Here is a 12,012-nt window from a genome sequence, read left to right as displayed (position 1 = left end):
TGTCATTGATCCCTTCCCTCCCCTCATTCCCAGAGTTCACTCAGGTCACAAAAGATGCAGGAGGCAGAAAATTAAAGGTACATACACTGGAACCACTGTATCCATTTTTCAAAACTAACAGTGGCCTTTTACTGAGACCTAGGGAAAGGACTCAGAAAATGATTTTATATACCTCCTCTACCAGTGTGCACTGATAACCCTAAAATATTTGGCTCCAGCCCCACACCATAGTGGCGTGTGAGCGGGCCGGGCGGGCGGCCGAGTTTTCCAAGAAATAACTCCACCAAGATGTCCAGTGATAGGTAAAGGTCGGACGATGAGAATCCCAGCATCAGCAGTGGGAGTTCGGAAGCAGACCAGCGAGACCCAGCCGCTCCAGAGCCTGAAGAACCAGAAGAAAGAAAACCTTCTGCCACCCAGCAGAAGAAAAACACCAAACTCTCTAGCAAAGCCACTGCTAAGTTATCCACTAGTGCTAAAAGAATCCAAAAGCTAGCTGAGATAACTCTTGATCCTCCTCCTAACTGTAGTCCTGGGCCTAAAGGAGATGACCTTTATGAATGGAGATCAACTCTACTTGGTCCGCCAGGTTCTGTATATGAAGGTGGTGTGTTTTTTCTGGATATCACATTTTCATCAGATTATCCATTTAAGCCACCAAAGGTTACTTTTCGCCCCAGAATCTATCACTGCAACATCAACAGTCAGGGAGTCATCTGTTTGGACATCCTTAAAGATAACTGGAGTCCTGCTTTGACTATTTCAAAGGTTTTGCTGTCTATTTGTTCCCTTTGGACAGACTGCAACCCTGCGGATCCTCTGGTTGGAAGCATAGCCACTCAGTATTTGACCAACAGAGCAGAACATGACAGGATAGCCAGACAGTGGACCAAGAGATACGCAACATAATTTGTATGCAGTGTGAAGGAGCAGAAGGCATCTTCTCACTGTGCTGCAAATCTTTATAGCCTTTACAATACGGACTTCTGTGTATATGTTATACTGATTCTATTCTCTGCTTTTATCCTTTGGAGACTGTGAGACTCCCGAAAAAGGTAAATGCTATCAAGAGTAGAACTTTGTAGCTGTAGATTAGTTATGTTTAAAACGCCTACTTGCAAGTATTGCTTCTTTGGGATATCAAAATGTATTTTGTGATGTACTAAGGATACTGGTCCTGAAGTCTACCAAATATTATAGTGCATTTTAGCCTAATTCATTATCTGTATGAAGTTATAAAAGTAGCTGGAGATGGTTAGGAATTATGTCATTTGTATTAAACCCAGATCTATTTCTGAGTATGTGGTACATGCTGCTGTGAAAATGTTTTACCTTTTACCTTTATCAGTATGTAATGAGAAGATTTCCTTTTACCCTTTGTAGCTCAGAGAGTACCTGATGTATCACCTCAAACATAATAAACATGTTCCTGAAAAAAAAAAATTGGCTCTAGGCGATCTTTACATCTGTGTGGACCAATAGCTTAACCTCACAGGACATACTTCAAGTGGAGTATGTCTTCACCCCAAACTGGAAATATGTCAATCCTAAGGACACTCTGTGTGTCCAGTGCCAGGGACTCCCTGTCAGAGCACACTGGGGTTCTCCACTCATGGAGAAGTAAGTCCTCAAAGACTTACTCATGATAACAGCGGGCCAACCCCTCTCGGACCTAACCTGAGAAATGCTGACCAAGCACCCTGGCACATGGATATCTCAATGAACTCTGAATGAAAGTGAGAACTTGGTGTGGACCAATTAGCAACTAAGCAGTCGTTAGTGGAGAATGATTATGGCAGCAAATGTACAAATGTACTTGACACAATGGATGCATGTATGGATTGTGATGATAATTCTATGAGCCCCTGATAAAATGATTTTTTTAAAAAGAAGGATTTATGAACTAAAGACCAGTTTAGTGAATTGAAAGAACTCTATGGATAAAGATAAAAAAGCAAAAATTCCTACAGAACAAGAATAACTAGACAGCTTGACAAAGAAGATTTAGACAAACTCGAGATTTCCTCTGGACAGCTAGATTGGGCACAAGAATCCTAGGGAAGATCATCAAAGCTCAGAGGAAAAGACATTTTTCAATATAGAATTTTAAAACCCGCCACACAATCAACAGAAGAGCACTCCACCCCCCACCCCCAAATAAAGGGATTTCCAGCCACATTAAATATATGAATAAAAGAAGATGTCATTAGTGGACACATCATCACCAGGATGATGGCACAGGACTGAATACCTTTGACCTTATTTGCAGGGGCTTCCAGAGACAAAAGACAACATTTCTCCCTGAGCCTCTATTACATACCTACTGGATGAGGGTACCTGGCCTAGGATAGGTTCACGTGCCCAGGTTCCAGGGTCTTTTACCTGACCCTGATCTGAGATCCACATCTGCCCCAATTTCAGTACCTTGAATAATCTGTCTCCAGCATCAACTTGGTCTGAACTCAAACTGGGAAATAAAGGGGAGGCCAGAGGCCGATTAAATGGTAACCACCCAGAATTACATGATCAATAAATCAATATAATTTTTCCTCCAGCTGCCTTCCTTATTGGAACAGCCATCCTGGGGCTTGCAGCGGATTACTCAATATAACCTGATGTTTGTGCTACGAATATGCAGACTTCATGAAGACCTGATTAGTCATCTATAGAGAAGGTGCTACATCTGTAAATTCATAGCTGGAAAGTGGGACATGGCCAGCTATTACTGTGTGAGACACGGTGAGGGAAGTCAGGGTGAACCCAGGAATAAACCTCACCTTCAGGAACGGGCTACAGGGGGTGCTTATGATCATGTGAGCACAAAAACTAGCCTCTGAGGCAGTTAGAGATGTGTTGTCAGGGTGGGTTTCCTGTTGTAGTCTCAGAATTCTCAGTTTCATAGTTTTCTCCAAGAAAACATCTCTATTTGTATTCTTATGTTCCAAAGCCCCGAGATCTTTAAATTCAATCATCGGGCTTCCTAAGAAGTTAAAACAACCTGTGTGTGAACAATTTGCCTTCAGAGATCATCACTTCAGTCAGAACCAGTTTTCATTTCAGAGAAAGTATAGAAATCGATGACCAGAAAAGGTGTTAACTGCAGGTCGGAAGGGAGTGACTTCACTTAGGTTGTAAACAAACCCTAGAAAAGCAGCTGCCTTAGAGAAGTGCTGAACGTGTCTTATAATTCTGTGCCTCTCTCTCATAGCTGTCAATATAACATTTGTAATAGGGGAAATGTTACTGTCCTACAGCAATGTCACAAGAAAGAATCTTCAGCTTTATGAAGGTTCCTTAACAGCTGTTAACACCTTTCAAACAGTGTACTGACTGGAAGACAATGAACATCTAATAATCTGGCCACACTCTAAACCCATACTGGAGGGAAGGGTACACAAGGGAAACAGAGTTGCCTTGCTGAATAATACAAGTCCTTTAAAACACAGCATGAGCAAAAGTGCAAAATTGTTCATATTAGGACCCTGAAACGTGGAATTAGTTTCCACCCATTTTGTTAGGAAAGTCGTGGATTTAGAGTCCTGTAGTTTTCTGTGTAGTGTTGAAGCTTCTCTTATACTGATGAATGAATGAACTAAAACAAAAAACTTCTGTGAACAGAAACACAAAAATAATTCTCATTAAGAGTCACCATGTCAAAATGATGGGGGCCAAAAATGTGCTTGACGCAATGGATGTATATATGGATTACGACAAGAGTTCTATGAGCCCCTAATAAAATGATTTAAATAATAATAATAAATAAGAATCACCATGTCTATAATGCAAAAAAAATCATCTTGCAAAATCTACATTAGTCTGTGAAGAAGCCCTACTTCTCCAGTGGTTAAATGATTGGCAGCTTGATGAAATGAAAGCAGCTGAGTCCCACAAGGTGGAAATCTGTTCACATACAAATTACAGCCAAGAAACCGGGAAAAGTTCAAGGTCCCATGACATCACTAACAGAAAGCACTGAAGTGTCCCTGAGAACAATAAGCCAGTGAATAAAACAAGCCTTCTATCAATAACACTTGGATAAAAGGTTAGAACATTTAAGTTCTACCATGCAGTGGGGCAGAGAAAATGGTCACCTATTTTAAATAAGATGATATCTTACTACATATAAGAATTATATATCGGAAAAAAAAGAATATATATCTATATGTTGCCTTGTACTAGGAATAATTATAGCGCATTTTTTAAATTAGGAGCTAACATCGGGACATAGTTCTATCCAGTAAAATGAAACAAATTGATAAAGAAAGTTACCAAAGGAAATAAATCAAAAGGACAAAAAGAATTTACATACTTACAATTTGGTTGCAAAAAACATTTTCTGTATCCACTAGGATAGTGGTTGTTAACTTTCCTAATGCCACGACCTTTTAATAAAGTTCCTCATTTTGTGGTGACCCCCAACCATAAAATTATTTTCGTTGCTATTTCATAATTGTAATTTTGATACTGTTATGAATTGTAATTATTTGCAGGATGTATTTTCCTTGCTACAAATTGACCATAATTAAAACAGTGATTAATCACAAAAATAACATGTGAATATATTGTGAAATGGTTATTTCTAATTATAAGAAATGAAATTTTGTCTTGAATCATGGTATTACATGGGTAAGAGTCTTCACCTCCGGGTACTCATATGTGGCGTATCTGCATGTGGGTGGACCTGCCTGGAGACAGATAGAGGAGCAGTGTCTTGGCTAATAAGACCATCAAAAATATGTGTCTTCCCATGGTCTCAAGTAACCCCTGTGAAAGGGTTGTTCAACTCCCCCAAAGGGTAGCAACCCACAGGTTGAGAACCGCTGCACTAGGATAACAGATAAAGGACCGATTTAAATTCTATGACACTATGAAAATAAAATAACAAAAAAGTGCTGACCTTCACTAAAATATGTTAATGCACAAACCCAAAATCACTGCCATCAAGACCATTCTGACTCATAGTGATGTTATTGGAGAGAGGAAAACTACCCTGTGGATTTTCAAAACTGAAACTCTTTACAGGTGAAGAAAACCTATTCTTTTTCCAGAATTAAATATAAAAGAACCTGATACATCAATAAATAATTGCTGGATTCTGAAAATCAAGAGAATATAAAAATTGAGTGGACTTTACATCTGGGCTAGTAATGTGCTAACAGCCAAGAGGGATGGTATGTGGTGGTAGCAGTGGATTGAAGAGTGGAGTGATAAAGAGATTTGAGCCAAATAGGATCAATCTCTGAGGTGAAGTTTATTTGGGGAGACATCCCCAAGTGGGACTCTTCACACTCCCAGTGGAAAGTTACTGCATCAGCAGAAATTAGGAGACACGTCCGGGGTGGGGGTGGGGGGCTGTCTTAGAGATTAAAGTTTTAGCACCCCAGTTAGTAAAGGTGTATGGATAACAGTGATTGCCTAACGTCAAATTGGAGGGTCTCCCCATAGATCAAGCCTCCATTGAATTATTTCTGATTATTAAGCAAGGACATAGGTTAAATTTGCCTAGAGGTAGAGGAAGTGGGAAAGTGGACGACCTGCACCATTCTCCAGCCAATCCAGGGTGTCCTATATTCCTTATGTTTAGCCCGGACTGCCTACATCAGATGGCCCTGGACCAGTCTTGTAAAATGTTCTGACAATATAGATGTCCCAATTATGGTCCTGTCCCTGCTTCTGTAGTCCCATTTTTAACAATGATTGTCCATCAATCATGAACTTGTGACAGTTTCCTTTGTTCTAATATTTATTTACCGTAATTAGATTCCCGACTTGTATGTTTCCTTGAACTGCACCAATGATCTCCTTCATCTAGGTGACGTCTGTTTGCGTCTTTGTATTCTCTTTGTCACTATTAAGACTTAAAACATGTTCTCCTTAAATTATATTTGAGCTTGGAGTCCCTTTTGCAGTCTAAAACAGAGCACAAGCTGATTTCTGATGGGCAGAATTGATGGACAGGACACGCAGGAAAGATGTTTTAGAGTAAAAAGGAGACCCCATTTTAAATATAGCTTAAAGGGAACATTTGTTAAATCTTAAGTGACAAACACAGCACAAAGTCACAAATACATCATCTGGGTGAGCGAAGGCATCAATAGGTTGAAATGGCTTCCCAAGTTCACAATTAAGATGTGAGATAAAGAGGTTGTGGGGAAGGGGTAGGACAAAAGAAACTGCCACAAAAGCATGATTGGTGGGCAATGACAGACACTTCCGAGTGGTCCAGGGCCTTCTGACCCAAGCAGTCAGGGCACGACTGATAAGGGATAGCTAGGAGACCCCTGTACTGTCTTCAGTTTGCTGACCTCCATCAAGGACACACAGGCTTGCAAGCTTCTAAGAAAGACCGCCCCTCCCCCGGCTGCCTGGAGAGAGGTGAAGGTAATCCTCACTCCAAAGCCCTCTGCCTGAGGACCAGAGTACCTACAACCTTGCTTCCTGGTCAGAAGGCGTTCAATGGAGGCTTACTCTATGTGGGACTCTGCAATCCAAGTGAGGACTAATCTATGCGGGGGCTGTCACTGCTCTGGTACCCTGTTTCAAAGGAAGGTGCTGAGAAGTTAAGCTCTAATACAATCCTCAGTCATCAGTGGAGTGGCCTGATAACTGCAAGGCTGGCCTCTCCTTTCAGTAAAGGCCACTCTGGGGTCCCCTGCTCTCATGCCCGATAACTGACAAGGAGGGAACGGGCCGTAGGCAAGAAGCCCCCCTCAATTGGGCATTTCTGGCGCGAGAGGTGAGGGCGAATGAGGAAAGGGGGCCTAAGCAGGAAAGGGGGCCGTAGTATTCCCAGGGCAGAAGGCAGAGAGGCTTGTAACCAGCTCAGAAAGGATTTAACTGGAAATATCCTAGGGGGTCACGGTGACCTGGATCGCGGGCAGACAGGGTACAGGAAAAGTAATATCCGTGGGGATCGGGGCACAGCTGGGGATGCCAGGCCTGGAGGGGACTCCGAGCCTAGGGTCAGCAAAGAAACATAGAGACTCACTTACCCCCTTAGGATACTCAGGCTGCACCTTCTCAGTCAGAGGAAGTGGTTTCGGCAGGAAGTTGCATCACCTGGGTAGGGGTGGGGTCTTTGCCAAGGGGCGGGGCCTGGAGATAATGAGAGACTCCTGGAGGGAGTGGCCTGGATGTGAAGCTCAGAGCCTGGAGTGGCAACTGATCCATTGTTAGTAGTTTCTTCTTAGTCTGGAAGTTCTGCTAAGAGCTCTGGGTGACCCTGCTTGCATTTGAAACACTTTTTGCATTTGAATCACAACACGGAAGCCATGACAGAAAGACAAACTAAGGAAAAGTGGTGGGTGGAGGGCATGCTTCCCAACTTCTTAGACTTGTTAATTAGCAATTCAGGAAGAAAGTACATCATATTAAAAAGAAACAAGAAAATTGAATGGGCTAAGTCTTTCCTTTAAAAACAGTTCTAAGTAGACAGACGTAATAAAGTGAGCATAAACCTGATAAAAATGGGCCTTGTCTTAGTGACAATTGAACACATCATTGAATGATTGAAAATTAGCAATTCAGAGAGAAAGAACACATTAAATTCCCGAGGTTTCTGATTATTTCATTGTTTCACCTAAAATCACATGGGTGTCGTTTTGTTGTTTTTTTTCTTTTCTGAATCATGTAATGTCCCATTCAATGCCTTATGTACATTGGTCTGTCCTCCATGGTCAATGGGCCACAAGATTTTTACCTTCCCAAACTACTCAGATCAGGTGCTCCCCTTCGAAGGTTGTGGCCAGGCTTGTTGATCATTGCTATTGAAATGGCCACTGAAAATGCAGAAGTTGGGCTCACAATGAGAAGTGCTCAGGGCTTCATCAGGCCATCATGGAAAAATGACTTAAAAGACTTTTGACAGAGGACAATTTCTATTGGACACTGAGATAGAATGAATTTCTCTGCCAGGGAAATGTGTTCATTAACAACTCTGGGGGAAAAAAGCATATTGCAATTTAAAAACCACCACCAACATTTTCTTTTCTCTTGTCCCCAGTCTTCATTTGCATCTTTGCTTATGTCTGTTTGACTAAGCATTTTACTATGCTGCTCTCAGTTTCCAGCATAACAGATAAATTAAGTCAATGGTTCTTAGTAAGTTGGGTACCCATTAAAAAAAGCCTTTACTGATTTCTTTTGTCGTTTTGTTTGAACTTTTTTTCTATAGCTAAAGACCCTAATCCATTCAGTTTTACTCTTCCTGCTTTTTGGTTTTTTATTTTTTGTTAGTCACTCAGACCTATATTTAGATTGGAGGAATAAGAAATCTTGAAGGATTTTTTAAGAAATATGTACGCTGTATATATTTACACAGTCCATCTCTCAAGAAATGGAAATCAAAAGTAATATTTTAAACAGTCCATATAATAGTCTCTTTTCTCTGCCCCATCTTCCTCAGTAACCTATCCCTCTCCTATCCCTGTTTCCTCCCTGCCCTTTGCCTCCTCACAGTCATCAAAGGCTTATCTTTTCAAGTATAATCCAAGTTTCTTTATGTTTGGTTTTCATTATAATGCTAGTGTTATTAAATATTTATGTTTGGAGGATTGACTGAGTTTGCAAAGCATACTTTGTTTCATGCCTCATGGTGTTTCAGTCATTTTTACCCCCAAGTAAGTATATAGCTCTATATGCTTACAGATAATGTGACTATTGATTCAACACTTTTTTCAGATTTACAAGATAAAACAAGGCTTAGACCGGGATCACTTGGCCCTTTTTCTCTTATCACCTCCCAGTTCAGAATGCTTGCATTTTAAATTGCCAGCATCTTCTTGGATCTACAGTTAAACTCAACACATTAATCTCAGCATGATCTTCTTTGTGGTTTTTGCCTTCTTCCAGAAAATTGGCCTTGTCTGCCCACCACAGCCACTCTGCTTCCCATTATAGGGCCTCTTTCATTGTGCGTACAGGGAATCCTTGACCTTCTTATACTGGGTCACTTTGTGAGGTCGATGTTTGCCGCACTTCTTACAGAAAGTTCCTTGGGCTTGGGATACACTGAACATCTTTGCAGAGATGTGGTCTATGCAGTGTAATGGGAACTGAGAGTCTGCAATCCTCGCCTCACTCCACTTGTTTCTAACCCGACAGTCATTTTGTTTTAATTGATGCATGATATTCTATTGCCAGGGTTTGTCTATTCCTTAATAATAGGTGTCCTTGGTTGTTTCGTTGTTTTTGATATTTTGGAAAATGCAGCAATAAACATAGGTGTGTATATGTCTGTTTGTGTTGTATTCTTTTTTTCTTTAGGGTATAAATAAAATGTACATATGTAAATATATACATAATGAGAGGGGAATAGATCTATATACTCATATCTATATGATGAGAATTAAGGTTGCAGAAGGATATTGGGCATCAAATCAAGTACTCCCTTAACACAAGAACACTTAGTTCTAACAATCTGACATTCTGTGATGCTCACCTTCCCAACAACATTGCTGAAGATAAAATGTGTACATAAGCAAATGCGGTGAAGAAAGCTGATGGTGTACTGTTATCAAAGATATAGCATCTAGCATCTTAAAGGCTTGGAGACAAACAAGTGGCCCTCTATCTCAGAAGCAAAAAAGTACACATGGAAGAAGCACACCAGCCTGTATGATCATGAAGTGTCAATGGGATCAGGTATCAGGCATCTAAGACCCAGAATAAAACCATCCCCAATGTAAACGAGGAGGCACATGGAGTGGAGACCCAATGCCCATCTGTAGAGATTGAACACCCCTTTACAGAGGGGCCACAGGGAAGATATGAGCCAGTCAGGATGCCCTATAGCACCAATGAATCACACAACTTTTTGTTAGCGAGCAAGACCCTCACCCAGACCACTCACTGAAACAGAGATGGAAACAGTAAAGCTTTATTCAGACTGATACGAATCTAGACCCACACCCGCAACTGAGACAGGCTCAGTCTGTAAGGCGAGCGCCCTGAACAGCATTAAAGCAGGTTTTATACTTCCTTATGGGGCGTCTTGCCAAACAAGGGGAGGGGGAAGGCAAGTTCTTGTGTGAAACTGGTAAAGCATTCTCAGGAAAGTGAAACAAAACAGTTTTTAAGTCTAACAAAGCAAGTTCTATATTTAAGGTCAGTTTGTCCCCATGTACAAATTGACAAGAGATTTTGTAACTACCACAGCATAATTCCAAGCGACAACCCCAGTAGAACTCTGAGATTGAAGGGCATCTATGTCTGAGACCTATGTTAGCTAGGATCTCAGGAATAAAAAATTATCACTTTAGAAATAGAGAAACTGGATTTTGAAAAGGAAACGTCTTTCTTCTAAACACAATCCTATGTAAATAATTCTTATACAGGATCAGGCTGGGTTTTTGGTTGGTAGTTATTGGTCTTACATTTTTCATTGTTGTTGTTCTGGTATTTAAGATCCATACACCATGTCATTTTCAATGCATATGAATTTCTTCTATGTTTCTACAGTTCCACACTGCAATGTCTAAACAATATATACCTGTGCCTTAAACAGTCTGTTTGTTCCTATGTTAAAATGAATTTTATATTAATAAAGAATCTATGTCATCTTCAGTTTTTCTTTTCCCTTTTTTAAATTGAGACTCAGAGAAATGTTGACATCTAATGTGTAAAGAATCAGAATGGTTTTTAACCCGGCCACATTTCTCAACCTATATTTTTTATAAGAAAATTTCACTTTATTTATTGTGTCAGTCTGGGTATATTAGAGAAACAAATACACAGAAACTTACTTGTATATATAAGCCAGTTTTATATAAAGGGTTAGTGCACATCAAGAAAACATTCCAACCCAGTGCTGCCCAAGCCCACAAGTCCAACATTAGCCCATGTGTCCAACACCAATCCATAAAGTCCTCCTTCATTTCATAAAATACACACAATGATGCCAAGTGCAGGAGGAAAGCCGAATCAGTGAACGTGTAACCAGCACCCAGGGTTGCATTGGGGTAGGTCCATGTAGCTTCTCTTCAGGATGTATTGCAAGAAGTGAGCCTTGCCAGTGGTAACAGGGAACTGGCTAAGGCAGGTGCAACCTGATATTATCATCAGAAAGGTAGAGGCCCGAGAACTTGAAAGGTGAGGCTCACTGATTGAGACATTTATCTCTCCACCCTTCAATTAACCTCATGTGTTTATCAGCCAGGTTGGCACAATACACTTTAACTCCTTCATTTATTTTTCTTGGTATTTATTCATTTTTATATATTTTAAATACTTCTTTATGATTTTTGTGTGTAGAACACAATAGTTGAAATAAAAACATATTCTGTATAGCTGCACTGCCCATCTCATCAAGTCAAATCAGTAAAAGTGACCCAGTTCTACCCCCTCCCCCACTTTATGCAGTTCTCTTTTTGTCTGTCTCTTCCTTCAAAATTTTATGACCCTTTCTGCTTACTGCCCCCACCACATTCCAGCACCCTTGCAGTCATTGAAACCTTATCTTTTCCTATGAAAACATTTTCTTAATTTCTTATAATAATTATTTCATAAAATAGTTATCCTTGTGAGATTAATTAACATTCCTAATCTGAATGTTCTCTTGCTAAGTCCATGTCTTAAAATGACTAACAGACTCATCATGTTTTTAAGCGATATTCCATAATTTTCCATTATATAAATACAGATGTTTATCTATCTGTCTAGAGTCCATTTTTGATTGTCCCCATTGTTTTTCTATTATAAAAATAGCCAAAATAAGTAAAATTTTGCAAATGTATGCCCATGTTTTGTTTTTCATTTTTTTTAATCAAAATATTCTCCATAACTTTCTTGGCTTTAAAAGAACTGTGAATTTCTGGTTTCAAGGAAGCCATGTGAAGTCCAATGTGATGGAAGAGTCAACTTTTCAGGTTGTGGATACCCAGTTTCACAAATATCCCATGAGGTCTTGAAGCCAAGGCTATGTGACACTTGGATACACCACAGGTGAGCAATGTAGTCTCCAGAATGCTTATTGTAGTCTTATCCTCTCGTAACTCTGGTTCAGCTTCTTTATTT

At 40.2% G+C, this 12,012-nt stretch overlaps 1 pseudogene; it reads left to right on the top strand.

Annotated features, from left to right (window-relative positions):
• Positions 1-246: 246 nt before the first annotated feature.
• Positions 247-909, top strand: LOC142443338 (ubiquitin-conjugating enzyme E2 E3 pseudogene; annotated as a pseudogene).
• The last annotated feature ends 11,103 nt before the right edge of the window (positions 910-12,012 follow it).

This window comes from Tenrec ecaudatus, chromosome 3 (genome assembly GCF_050624435.1).
Source record: "Tenrec ecaudatus isolate mTenEca1 chromosome 3, mTenEca1.hap1, whole genome shotgun sequence".
Taxonomy (NCBI): Eukaryota; Metazoa; Chordata; class Mammalia; order Afrosoricida; family Tenrecidae; genus Tenrec; species Tenrec ecaudatus.
Note: the sequence above shows the minus strand (reverse complement) of the source record. Positions and strands in the feature narration are given on the sequence as shown.